Genomic DNA, 14,685 nt, shown 5'->3' on the forward strand with positions numbered 1-14,685 from the left:
CTATTCCTGCTACATGCTGGTACCCAGGGCACATGCCCTGTCTGCCCCACAACGTTATACCAGTGCTGGACTGGCAAACGTGTGGCTTCAATCCTGTAAGTGCAATCTAATTTACCTTACACTTTGTCCGCATCCAGTGGTGCATGCTAAGTGACCAGTGTTAACTCTTTTCCTAACAGATATCGAAGTGACTCTGTATTCCATTACTAGCCATTACTAGCCATTTTTTTCTCCACCATAGCATAGTTTATGGCTTAAATACAACTATGAGATTTTTAGTCCTTCCTAACGTGTGATAATATAGCTCTCATTCCTAAATTTGAGGCATTCATTTGAAGGAAAACCCTACAACCTTAATTTGGGGCTTGTAGAACTGGAGGTGGGCAAAGGTGGAAACTGAAGATCTGAAAGTGCATCTTCCACAGTGTGACACCAAACTAATCAATCTAACCAAATCTTTTTTAACATCTCTGTTATTGGTGCAAAATGGTATATAAACCATTTATACACCACTAATCCTAGATAAGTCCATAATTGGGTTTTCTTTTCATATGTATCAGAAACAATCAATATACAGTAACATCACAATATGTATTATCTATACCAATATATACTCCACCTTGTATGTCTCTGGACACCATTATTAGCAATGTGATGGGGGGCGAGCAGAGATGTGTATAAGTTAAGTTCTAAAAGCTCTCAGCTTTGGCACTGGGAGCATATTGGGGGATATGTTCTTTAACACAAACTCTACCAGTTCAAAAATGAAACTGAATGACTGAAAACATTCAAAAGGCTCTCCTGCAATTTGTTTTGGCAAACCCATAACGATCAACCCTTAAAAAATATATACTAAGAGGAAGAAGAGGCTTATCTGTTGTTACTGGTCTTTATTATCTTATGCCATTTGTTGTTTGTGACAGTCTCTCCTTCTTTCCCCTGTCTGTGTTACACTCTCTTTCCTTCCCATCTTTGTTAGTCTCTCTCTCTCTCCTTCCCCTGTCTGTGTTACACTCTCTTTCCTTCCCATCTTTGTTAGTCTCTCTCTCTCTCCTTCCCCTGTCTGTGTTACACTCTCTTTCCTTCCCATCTTTGTTAGTCTCTCTATCTCTCCTTCCCCTGTCTGTGTTAGTCTTATTCTCCTTCCTCGACTCTGCCATCATTTCCTTCTACCTCTGTCAGTGCCGACACTTTGCCAATCCATTATTTGCAAATCTCTCTGCCCTTTCCCTGGTCAAATCAGTGTCTCTTCCTTACAACTGTATGTTCTTATCTCTATCCCTCTGTTTCTCCGTGTGTGCATTTGTCCACCCCTTTGTATGTGAATCTCTGTCTCCTCCAGTGCCTGTGATCCATTCTTTCCCTCTTTGTGTCTCTATCGCTAAATTAATATGTGCCTCTCTGTCTCCTCATCTGTCTCTATTTATATCTATCTGCATTGTGAAAGTCTGTCATTTCACCACCCTTTATATGTGTGCCTGTCTCCTTTTCCCGCTCTTATTATTTTTATCACCAACTGTCTTCTATCACTTGCCTTAATACTGATTATCTCCTCTGTCCCTCACACATTATTTTCTCTTGCTCTGCAACTTCTGTCTCCTGCTTCGTCTTCCACTTCTCACCTCTTACATCTTATCCTTTTTCATTTTCTCCTGCTGGAGTCCTAGTGGCTTCCGATAAGAAATGACATAGTTGAATGCCTGAAAAATTATGTCCATAACCACATAACTAATTATTTTCCATGCAGCAAGAGAAAAGCACAAAAGGCCCCATTATTTTCTGCAAACACAGTGTGATGTCATGTTTATAAAGAGTTATATCATAAGATAGGCTAATTAGCATGTTATATATTTTCTTTACATTAAACACTACAGTGTTTACCGTGTGCTTCGTGGGCTTATGATTCCCTTTCTGATAGCTGGCCATGCCTCTCAGCAGCTGACCACATCCACTTAGTTGGCTGTCCAAAATGTTTCAGCAAATAAACTCACTACTTCATAAGCCCTACCATAGATCCTGGTAGACCCTTCATGCTGCAGTCTGACACTACTGATGACCTAATTTTGATAACATAGGCCCTCATTCCGAGTTGTTCGCTCGCTAGCTGCTTTTAGCAGCATTGCAAACGCTAGGCCACCGCCCTCTGGGAGTGTATCTTAGCTTAGCAGAATAGCGAACGATAGGTTAGCAGAACTGCTACTAAGTAATTCCTTGCAGTTTCTGAGTAGCTCCAGACCTACTCCTAGATTGCGATCACCTCGGTCCGTTTAGTTCCTGGTTTGACGTCACAAACACGCCCTGCGTTCGGCCAGACACTCCCCCGTTTTTCCAGACACTCCTGCGTTTTTACCTGGCACGCCTGCGTATTTTAGCACACTCCCTGAAAACGGCCAGTTTCCGCCCAGAAACACCCACTTCCTGTCAATCACACTACGATCACTCGAGCATTGAAAAAACGTCGCTAGAGCTTGTGTAAATCTCCAAAGTTTTGTGTAAAATTACAAAGCGCATGCGCGCTGCGTACCATGCGCATGCGCATTTTCCACCTAATCGCTCCGTTGCGAAAAACGTCAGCGAGCGAACAACTCGGAATGACCCCCTTAGTGCCTAATTCAGACCTGATCGCAGCAGCAAGTTTGTTATCAGTTGGGCAAAACCATGTGCACTGCAGGGGGTTGGGTGGGGGGGGGGGGAGAGCAGATATAACATGTGCAGAGAGAGTTAAATTTGGGTGGGGTGTTTTCAAACTGAAATCTAAATTGCAGTGTAAAAATAAAGCAGCCAGTATTTACCCTGCACAGAAACAATATAACCCACCCAGATCTAACTCTCTCTGCACATGTTATATCTGTCCCCCTGCAGTGCACATGGTTTTGCCCACTAGCTAACACATTTGCTGCTGCGATCAGGTCTGAATTAGGCCCATAGTTATCTATCTCACTATGGGGGTCATTCCGACCCGATCGCTCGCTGCAGTTTGTCGCAGCGCAGCAATCGGGTTGGAACTGCGCATGTGCCGGCGCCACAGTGTGCCGGTGCATGGCAGCTTTCGTTACCTAGCGATCGCCTCTGAGACAGAGGTGGTCGCTAGGCGGGAGGGGGCTGAATGGCGCCGTTAAGCCGCCATTTAGGGGGAGCGGTCCGGCCAACGCAGGCATGGCCGGACCGTTGGGGGGACGGGCCGCGGTGGCTGCGTGACGTGTCACACAGTCGCTGCAGCCAGCGGGAGCGACGAGAAACTCCCGGCCAGCCGCAGGAGCTGTGCTGGCCGGAAGTTACTCCTCAAATACAAAGGCATCGCCTCTGTGCGATGCTTTTGTATTTGTGCGGGGGGGCCGGAACTGACATGCGGGGCGGACAAGCCCTGTGCTGGGCGTCCCCCCGCATGTCTGAGTTAAACTTAGCACAGCTACGATCAACTCGGAATGACCCCTTATATTGTGATTTTACACTCAGAGGTTTGTAGGGTAGTTCAATTTTTCTATACATATTTTAAATAAGAATTTGATGACTTTACCCATCTGTTAATCACACAAAGATAGTTCATTTTTCCAATGTATTGAGTCCTTTAATTGTTTTTTCTTTAACTATTAGTATTACAAGTAGTGATGTGCACCAGAAATTTTTCGGGTTTTGTGTTTTGGTTTTGGATTCGGTTCTGCGGCCGTGTTTTGGATTCGGACGCGTTTTGGCAAAACCTCCCTGAAAATTTTTTGTCGGATTCGGGTGTGTTTTGGATTTGGGTGTTTTTTTTTACAAAAAACCCTCAAAAACAGCTTAAATCATAGAATTTGGGGGTCATTTCGATCCCATAGTATTATTAACCTCAATAACCATAATTTCCACTCATTTCCAGTCTATTCTGAACACCTCACACCTCACAATATTATTTTTAGTCCTAAAATTTGCACCGAGGTCACTGGATGGCTAAGCTAAGCAACACAAGAGACCGACACAAACACCTGGCCCATCTAGGAGTGGCACTGCAGTGTCAGGCAGGATGGCACTTCAAAAAAATAGTCCCCAAACAGCACATGATGCAAAGAAAAAAAGAGGCGCACCAAGGTCGCTGTGTGACTAAGCTAAGCGACACAAGTGGCCGACACAAACACCTGGCCCATCTAGGAGTGGCACTGCAGTGTCAGACAGGATGGCACTTCAAAATAATAGTCCCCAAACAGCACATGATGCAAAGAAAAAAAGAGGCGCAATGAGGTAGCTGTGTGACTAAGCTAAGCGACCCAAATGGCCGACACAAACACCTGGCCCATCTAGGAGTAGCACTGCAGTGTCAGACAGGATGGCACTTAAAAAAATAGTCCCCAAACAGCACATGATGCAAAGAAAAATGAAAGAAAAAAGAGGTGCAAGATGGAATTGTCCTTGGGCCCTCCCACCAACCCTTATGTTGTATAAACAGGACATGCACACTTTAACGAACCCATCATTTCAGCGACAGGGTCTGCCACACGACTGTGACTGAAATGACTGGTTGGTTTGGGCCCCCACCAAAAAAGAAGCAATCAATCTCTCCTTGCACAAACTGGCTCTACAGAGGCAAGATGTCCACCTCATCTTCATCCTCCGATTCCTCACCCCTTTCACTGTGTACATCCCCCTCCTCACAGATTATTAATTCGTCCCCACTGGAATCCACCATATCAGGTCCCTGTGTACTTTCTGGAGGCAATTGCTGGTGAATGTCTCCACGGAGGAATTGATTATAATTCATTTTGACAAACATCATCTTCTCCACATTTTCTGGAAGTAACCTCATACGCCGATTGCTGACAAGGTGAGCGGCTGCACTAAACACTCTTTCGGAGTACACACTGGAGGGAGGGCAACTTAGGTAGAATAAAGCCAGTTTGTGCAAGGGCCTCCAAATTGCCTCTTTTTCCTGCCAGTATACGTACGGACTGTCTGACGTGCCTACTTGGATGCGGTCACTCATATAATCCTCCTCCATTCTTTCAATGGTGAGAGAATCATATGCAGTGACAGTAGACGACATGTCAGTAATCGTTGGCAGGTCCTTCAGTCCGGACCAGATGTCAGCACTCGCTCCAGACTGCTCTGCATCACCGCCAGCGGATGGGCTCGGAATTGTTAGCCTTTTCCTCGCACCCCCAGTTGCGGGAGAATTGGATGGAGGAGCTGTTGACAGTTCACGTTCCGCTTGACTTGACAATTTTCTCACCAGCAGGTCTTTGAACCTCTGCATACTTGTGTCTGCTGGAAAGAGAGATACAACATAGGTTTTAAATCTAGGATCGAGCACGGTGGCCAAAATGTAGTGCTCTGATTTCAACAGATTGACCACCCGTGAATCCTGGTTAAGCAAATTAAGGGCTCCATCCACAAGTCCCACATGCCTAGCGGAATCGCTCTGTTTTAGGTCCTCCTTCAATGTCTCCAGCTTCTTCTGCAAAAGCCTGATGAGGGGAATGACCTGACTCAGGCTGGCAGTGTCTGAACTGACTTCACGTGTGGCAAGTTCAAAGGGTTGCAGAACCTTGCACAACGTTGAAATCATTCTCCACTGCACTTGAGTCAGGTGCATTCCCCCTCCTTTGCCTATATCGTGGGCAGATGTATAGGCTTGAATGGCCTTTTGCTGCTCCTCCATCCTCTGAAGCATATAGAGGGTTGAATTCCACCTCGTTACCACCTCTTGCTTCAGACGATGGCAGGGCAGGTTCAGGACTGTTTGCTGGTGTAGGCGCTCCAGTCTTCGGCACGCGGTGGCTGAATGACGAAAGTGGCCCGCAATTCTTCGGGACACCGACAGCATCTCTTGCACGCCCCTGTCGTTTTTTAAATAATTCTGCCTAACCAAATTCAATGTATGTGCAAAACATGGGACGTGCTGGAATTTGCCCAGATGTAATGCACGCACAATATTGGTGGCGTTGTCCGATGTCACAAATCCCCAGGAGAGTCCAATTGGGGTATGCCATTCTGCGATGATGTTCCGTAAGAGGTTGTCAGCTGTGTGCCTCTTATGGAAAGCGGTGATACAAAGCGTAGCCTGCCTAGGAACGAGTTGGCGTTTGCGAGATGCTGCTACTGGTGCCGCCGCTGCTGTTTTTGCTGCGGGAGGCAATACATCTACCAAGTGGGCTGTCACAGTCATATAGTCCTGAGTCTGCCCTGCTCCACTTGTCCACATGTCCGTGGTTAAGTGGACATTGGGTACAACTGCATTTTTTAGGACACTGGTGACTCTTTTTCTGACGTCTGTGTACATTTTCGGTATCGCCTGCCTAGAGAAATGGAACCTAGATGGTATTTGGTACCGGGGACACAGTACCTCAAACAAGTCTCTAGTTGCCTGTGAATTAACGGTGGATACCGGAACCACGTTTCTCACCACCCAGGCTGACAAGACCTGAGTTATCCGCTTTGCAGCAGGATGACTGCTGTGATATTTCATCTTCCTCGCAAAGGACTGTTGGACAGTCAATTGCTTACTGGAAGTAGTACAAGTGGTCTTCCGACTTCCCCTCTGGGATGACGATCGAGCAGCGCCAGCAGCAGTAGGCGTTACACTCAAGGATGCATCGGAGGAATCCCAGGCAGAAGAGGACTCGTCAGACTTGCCAGTGACATGGCCTGCAGGACTATTGGCTTTCCTGTGAAAGGTGGAAATTGACACTAATGGAGTTGGTGGTGTGGTTTGCAGGAGCTTGTTTACAAGAGGAAGGGATTTAGTGGTCAGTGGACTGCTTCCGCTGTCATCCAAAGTTTTTGAACTTGTCACTGACTTCTGATGAATGCGGACCAGGTGACGTATAAGGGAGGATGTTCCTAGGTGGTTAACGTCCTTACCCCTACTAATTACAGCTTGACAAAGGCAACACACGGCTTGACACCTGTTGTCCGCATTTGTGTTTAAATAATTCCACACCGAAGAGCTGATTTTTTTTGTATTTTGACCAGGCATGTCAATGGCCATTTTCGTCCCACGGACAACAGGTGTCTCCCGGGTGCCTGACTTAAACAAACCACCTCACCATCAGAATCCTCCTTGTCAATTTCCTCCCCAGCGCCAGCAACACCCATATCCTCATCCTGGTGTACTTCAACAGTGACATCTTCAATTTGACTATCAGGAACTGGACTGCAAGTGCTCCTTCCAGCACTTGCAGGGGGCGTGCAAATGGTGGATGGCGCAAGCTCTTCCCGTCCAGTGTTGGGAAGGTCAGGCATCGCAACCGACACAATTGGACTCTCCTTGGGGATTTGTGATTTAGAAGAACGCACAGTTCTTTGCTGTGCTTTTGCCAGCTTAAGTCTTTTCATTTTTCTAGCGAGAGGATGAGTGCTTCCATCCTCATGTGAATCTGAACCACTAGCCATGAACATAGGCCAGGGCCTCAGCCGTTCCTTGCCACTCCGTGTTGTAAATGGCATATTGACAAGTTTACGCTTCTCCTCAGACGCTTTCAATTTTGATTTTTGGGTCATTTTACTGAACTTTTGTTTTTTGGATTTTACGTGCTCTCTACTATGACATTGGGCATCGGCCTTGGCAGACGACGTTGATGGCATTTCATCATCTCGGCCATAACTAGTGGCAGCAGCTTCAGCACGAGGTGGAAGTGGATCTTGATCTTTCCCTATTTTAACCTCCACATTTTTGTTCTCCATTTTTTAATGTGTGGAATTATATGCCAGTATCAATAGCAATGGCCTACTACTATATATACTGCGCACAACTGAAATGCACCACAGGTATGGATGGATAGTATACTTGACGACACAGAGGTAGGTAGAGCAGTGGCCTTCCGTACCGTACTGCTATATATACTGGTGGTCACTGTCAGCAAACTGCAAAACTAAAATGCACCACAGGTATAGAATCTAGACGGATAGTATAATTGACGACACAGAGGTAGTTAGAGCAGTGGCCTTCCGTACCGTACTGCTATATATACTGGTGGTCACTGTCAGCAAACTGCAAAACTAAAATGCACCACAGGTATAGAATGTAGATGGATAGTATACTTGACGACACAGAGTTAGGTAGAGCAGTAGCCTTCCGTACCGTACTGCTATATATACTGGTGGTCACTGTCAGCAAAACTCTGCACTGTACTCCTCCTATATAATACTGCTGGTCCCCAGTCCCCACAATAAAGCAGTGTGAGCACAGATATATGCAGCACACTGAGCACAGATATGGAGTGTTTTTCAGGCAGACAACGTATACTGGTGGACACTGGTCAGCAAAACTCTGCACTGTACTCCTCCTATATAATATACTGGTGGTCCCCAGTCCCCACAATAAAGCAGTGTGAGCACAGATATACTGTATGCAGCACACTGAGCACAGATATGGAGCGTTTTTCAGGCAGACAACATATAATACTGGTGGTCACTGTCAGCAAAACTCTGCACTGTACTCCTCCTATATAATATACTGCTGGTCCCCAGTCCCCACAATAAAGCAGTGTGAGCACAGATATATGCAGCACACTGAGCACAGATATGGAGCGTTTTTCAGGCAGACAACATATAATACTGGTGGTCACTGTCAGCAAAACTCTACACTGTACTCCTCCTATATAATACTGCTGGTCCCCAGTCCCCACAATAAAGCAGTGTGAGCACAGATATATGCAGCACACTAAGCACAGATATGGAGCATTTTTTCAGGCAGAGAACGTATAATACTGGTGGTCACTGGTCAGCAAAACTCTGCACTGTACTCCTCCTATATAATACTGCTGGTCCCCAGTCCCCACAATAAAGCAGTGTGAGCACAGATATATGCAGCACACTGAGCACAGATATGGAGCGTTTTTCAGGCAGACAACATATAATACTGGTGGTCACTGGTCAGCAAAACTCTGCACTGTACTCCTCCTATATAATACTGCTGGTCCCCAGTCCCCACAATAAAGCAGTGTGAGCACAGATATATGCAGCACACTGAGCACAGATATGGAGTGTTTTTCAGGCAGACAACGTATACTGGTGGTCACTGGTCAGCAAAACTCTGCACTGTACTCCTCCTATTTAATATACTGGTGGTCCCCAGTCCCCACAATAAAGCAGTGTGAGCACAGGTATATGCAGCACACTGAACACAGATATGGAGTGTTTTTCATGCAGACAACGTATACTGGTGGTCACTGTCAGCAAAACTCTGCACTGTACTCCTCCTATATAATACAGCTGCTCCCCAGTCCCCACAATTAAGCAGTGTGAGCACAGATATATGCAGCACACTGAGCACAGATATGGAGTGTTTTTCAGGCAGACAACGTATACTGGTGGTCACTGTCAGCAAAACTCTGCACTGTACTCCTCCTATATAATATACTGGTGGTCCCTAGTCCCCACAATAAAGCAGTGTGAGCACAGATATATGCAGCACACTGAGCACAGATATGGAGTGTTTTTCAGGCAGACAACGTATACTGGTGGTCACTGTCAGCAAAACTCTGCACTGTACTCCTCCTATATAATACAGCTGCTCCCCAGTCTCCACAATTAAGCAGTGTGAGTACAGATATATGCAGCACACTGAGCACAGATATGGAGTGTTTTTCAGGCAGACAACGTATACTGGTGGTCACTGTCAGCAAAACTCTGCACTGTACTCCTCCTATATAATTGTTATGCACACCAGTGCCTGCAGGAAAGTACTAGTGTCAGAACTGTTATGCACTCCAGTGTCTGCAGGAATGTACTGGTGTTTGAACTGTTATGCAAAACAAATGGACTCACAGACAAACTGGGGAATATGACATAACATTACACAGAAGGTGATAGGGTAACAAAATACACACACAGTGAACAGAGAAGCCCAGAGGCTAAGGAACTGGGTATCTCCCTTGTATTAGAACTGCTCAGATGTAAAAAGCAAGATGTTGTGTTTTAATACGTAGAGAACCCGAAATGCTGTTGCTAAGGGCAACAGCAAAACCCTAAAGGGTTACCAACGGGTGTGGCAGTAAACTCCTTGGTCAGAGATGGAATGATAGACACAAGGAGAGCCTCCACAATCCTGATTCTCACTTGCAGTGCACAGGTTTAAGCTTACTGCCACTAAACTGACCCCTGACACCTAGCACAGTGAGATAGGATTAGACAGGCAAGTGTTAGAATACAGCCGCAAACTTGCTAAGTTCACAGAGTAATAACAGAACCCCAGCAAGCTAAACGACTGACTCCAGTCTTACTGCTAGGTCTGGATTGGCAGAGTGTAATACCAAATCCCCAGGCCTATTTGCAGTAAGCAACAAACAAATACAAAGCTACACAGTACTGGCTAACTTTCATGAACTGACTAACCAACAGAGATTCAGCAGCATCTGCTTACCCTGAAAAGAGGCCTTATAAAGCAGGTGCTGTCCACGCCCCACTCAGACCTCACAGACTGTGAGCACAAAAACCAGCACCGGATCCCCTGCCGTGCACAGAGCCTATAACCACTGCACAGCAAAAGACCCGAACCGGAGTATCAGCTGCGCTCAGGTTACTCCACTAGCACTTGTCTCCCGGTTGCCATGACGACGTGGCAGCACAGGGCAGGAGACCCTAACAGTACCCCCCCTCTGACGAGGGGTCAAAGAACCCCTACCACCGGGTTTATCGGGGAACTGCGAGAAGAAAGAGCGTATCAGTCTGGGGGCATGAAGATCACAACTGCGCACCCACGACCGCTCCTCCGGGCCATACCCCTTCCAGTGCACCAAAAATGACAGCCGACCCCGAACCACCTTGGAGTCAAGAATCCTTTCAACAACAAACTCCCTCTGGCCACGTATCAGAAGAGGGGAAGGTCTTCCACTGGAAGAAGGATTACTAATCGCCCGTTTTAAAAGGGAACAATGAAATGTTTTATTGATACCCAAAGAACGGGGCAGATCTAACTGAAATGCCACCGGATTGATAACCCTGGTGATCTTATAAGGGCCGATGAACCGGGGCCCTAACTTATGAGATGGCTGTCTCAACTTCAAATTCTTGGTAGACAACCAGACGAAGTCTCCTAATTTGAAGCTGCAGGGTCTTTTCCGCTTATCAAAAACCCTTTTGGTCACTAATGACACAGACACAAGGGCTTTCTTCACTTTCCGCCAAATACCTCTAAGGACCGAAACCACAGAGGAACCACCAGGCGTGGAGTCCAGGGGGTCAAAAGAATTGGCCTTAGGATGATGCCCATACACACAAAGGAAGGGAGAGATCCCTGTAGCAGAGTGAGCCGCGTTGTTATAGGCAAACTCCGCCATGGACAGATGAGCAACCCAGTCAGTCTGACACTTGGAGACATAACACCTGAGGAACTGCTCCAAGGACTGGTTCACCCTTTCAGTCTGCCCATTAGACTGCGGATGGTAGCCTGACGACAAGCTGACAGAAATCTGGAGATCGGAACAAAATGCCCTCCAGAATTTGGCCACAAACTGGGATCCGCGGTCAGAGACCACATCAAGTGGCAACCCGTGGAGACGCACAACATGCAGCATAAATAATTCAGACAGGCGTCTGGCTGATGGCAGCCCAACCAGTGGAACGAAGTGCGCCATCTTCGAAAACCTGTCAACGACAACCCAGATGGCTGTCATCCCCGAGGATTTGGGCAAGTCCACCACAAAATCCATTGAAATGTGGGTCCATGGCTTAGATGGGATAGAGAGTGGATGTAATGGGCCAACAGGAACCCCTCTAGGAGTCTTATTTCGGGCACAGATGTCACATGCCCGAACCCACTGATCCACATCCTTAGCCACCGAGGGCCACCACACCGCCCTAGATAGCAACTCCCGAGTTCTGGCAATACCCGGGTGACCTGCCGACTTCTTGGCATGGAATTCCAGGAACACTCGCTGTCTTAACCTAGGAGGCACAAACAAAAGACCTACCGGAAGGTCTGGAGGAGCCTGCTCCTGTGCTCTAAGGACTAATGATAAGAGGTCCTGGGTAATGCCCACTTTAATACATGATGGGGAAACAATGGGCAACGGCTCCTCGGTGGTCTCCTGGATTGGAGCAAAACTCCGCGAGAGCGCATCAGCCTTGATGTTTTTTGACCCAGGGCGATATGTTATCAAAAAATTAAAGCGAGCAAAAAACAAAGCCCATCGTGCCTGCCTGGCATTGAGACGCTTCGCTGACTCTAAATATGCCAGATTCTTATGGTCAGTGAGAATTGAGACCACAAACTTAGCCCCCTCAAGCCAGTGTCTCCACTCCTCGAGTGCATCCTTAATAGCCAACAATTCCCGGTTACCCACGTCATAATTCATCTCGGCAGGCGAAAATTTACGGGAAAAGTAAGCACAGGGATGAAGGCGATTATCAGACACTCCCATCTGAGAAAGCACTGCCCCAATACCAATCTCAGAGGCATCCACCTCCACCACAAAAGGACGCTCTGGATCTGGGTGTCGCAGCACCTTGGCCGAAACAAATGCCCTTTTGAGACGGGCAAAAGCCGCTTTAGCCTCACAAGACCAGTGAGCAACATCCGCCCCTTTCTTAGTGAGTGCCACCAAGGGCGCCACTATAGACGAAAATCCAGCGATAAATCGTCTATAAAAATTCGCAAAGCCCAGGAAACGCTGAAGCGCCTTCAAACTAGTGGGCTGCACCCAATCCAGGACTGCCTGTACCTTGAAACCCTCCATTTGGAAACCTTCTGGGGAGATAATATATCCTAGAAATGCGATTTGCTGAACTTCAAATTCGCACTTCTCCAGCTTCGCCCCAAGCCGGTGGTCTCTGAGTTTCTGGAGGACTAAGCGTACATGCTTCCGATGTTCCTCCAGGGAATGGGAGAAGATTAGGATGTCATCTAAGTATACAACTAAGAATCTATCCAAATATTCCCTGAGCACATCATTCATGAAATCCTGGAAGACTGCCGGGGCATTACAGAGCCCAAAAGGCATCACCAAATATTCATAATGCCCTGAGTGGGTATTAAAGGCAGTCTTCCATTCATCCCCCTCTCTTATTCGGATTAGATTGTACGCACCGCGTAGGTCAATCTTAGAAAAAATGGTGGCAGTACGAAGCTGGTCAAACAAGACCGAAATGAGAGGCAGTGGGTATGAGTTTTTAATCGTGATACGGTTCAATTCCCTGAAGTCGATGCAGGGTCGCAACGAACCGTCCTTTTTACCCACGAAGAAGAACCCCGACCCAACTGGAGACTGTGAAGGTCTGATAAATCCCTTAGCCAAGTTCTCCTGAATGTACTCTGCCATAGCCTGAGTCTCAGGACGTGACAGGGAGTACAACCTGCTCTTGGGAAGCTTAGCATTTGGCAACAAATCAATGGCACAGTCATAGGGGCGATGGGGAGGTAGTACCTCTGCAACTTTTTTGGAGAACACGTCCGCAAAATCTGCATAACACCCTGGCAATCCTGGCAAACTTAGCTGCGAGAGCCTGACTGGAAGGCTCAAGCAACTCCTGAAACAATCAGTACCCCAACTAAGAATCTCCCCAGAGACCCAGTCAAATTGAGGATTGTGGGCCCTTAACCAGGGTAACCCCAACACCAATGGGGCAAAAGTACAGACAGTCACATAAAAGGACAATTTTTCAGAGTGTGTGGCTCCAATAAACAAAGAAATCTGGCTAGTGCAAGAGGTAATTTTACCTTGGGATAATGGTTCCCCGTTTAACCCACAAATCTCAATTTCCGATGCCAAGGGTACTAAGGGAACAGAGTGTTTTAGGGCGAATTGGCGGTCCATAAAAACCCCGTCGGCCCCACTGTCCACAAAGGCCTCAGTCTTGACAGTTTGACCGAGGATCTTCAAGGTCACCGGAATGATAAAAGTCTTCTTGGGAAATTCTGACTTCTGGCCTGACAGGATATTTCCCATCACCCTCAGGCCCTGAAGTTTTCCGGCTTTTCTGGGCATGATACTACCACATGACCTTTATTCCCACAGTACAAACACAACCCCTGCTGTCTCCTCCGCGTCTTCTCACGCGAGGAGAGGCGGGTAGCCCCAATCTGCATAGGCTCCTCAGAAAATTCCTCAGAGTCTGAGGTTCCCTTGGGAAGGAAGGAAATCTCAGTCTCCCTTTCAAGCCTACGCTCTCTCAGCCGTCTATCCACCCGGATGGATAACTGCATGAGCTGATCCAAGCTATCAGGCAAGGGATATTGTACCAGTTGGTCCTTTATCTGGTTAGAAAGACCTCTTCGGTACTGGTGTCTCAGGGCTGGGTCATTCCACTGGGTACCATGGGCCAACCTCCGTAAACCTCAACTGGCCTTCGCCCTTGCTTAAGGATCGAAATCTGAGCCTCGGCTGAGGCCGTCTTGTCAGGGTCATCATACAACATGCCCAGTGCCGTAAAAAAAGCATCAACACTTTTAAGCGACGGACAGTCAGGCTGCAACCCATATGCCCAGACCTGTGGGTCTCCTTGTAGCAAGGAAATCACTATGCCCACCCGCTGAATCTCCGACCCAGAAGACTGAGGCCTAAGCCGGAAGTATAGCTTGCAGCTCTCCTTGAAACAAAAGAACTGCGAGCGATCTCCAGAAAAACGATCCGGGAGATTTACTTTCGGCTCCTTAACCCCTGCAGGTGCTGCTGCTGCGGGAGCTCCGCCAGCAGCCTGGGAGGTGTGCATTTTAATGGACAAATCATTAAATTGCCGAGTCAGGACCTGCACCTGATCGACCACCTGTTGCAACGT

Source organism: Pseudophryne corroboree, chromosome 3 (assembly GCF_028390025.1).
Source record: "Pseudophryne corroboree isolate aPseCor3 chromosome 3, aPseCor3.hap2, whole genome shotgun sequence".
NCBI lineage: Eukaryota > Metazoa > Chordata > Amphibia > Anura > Myobatrachidae > Pseudophryne > Pseudophryne corroboree.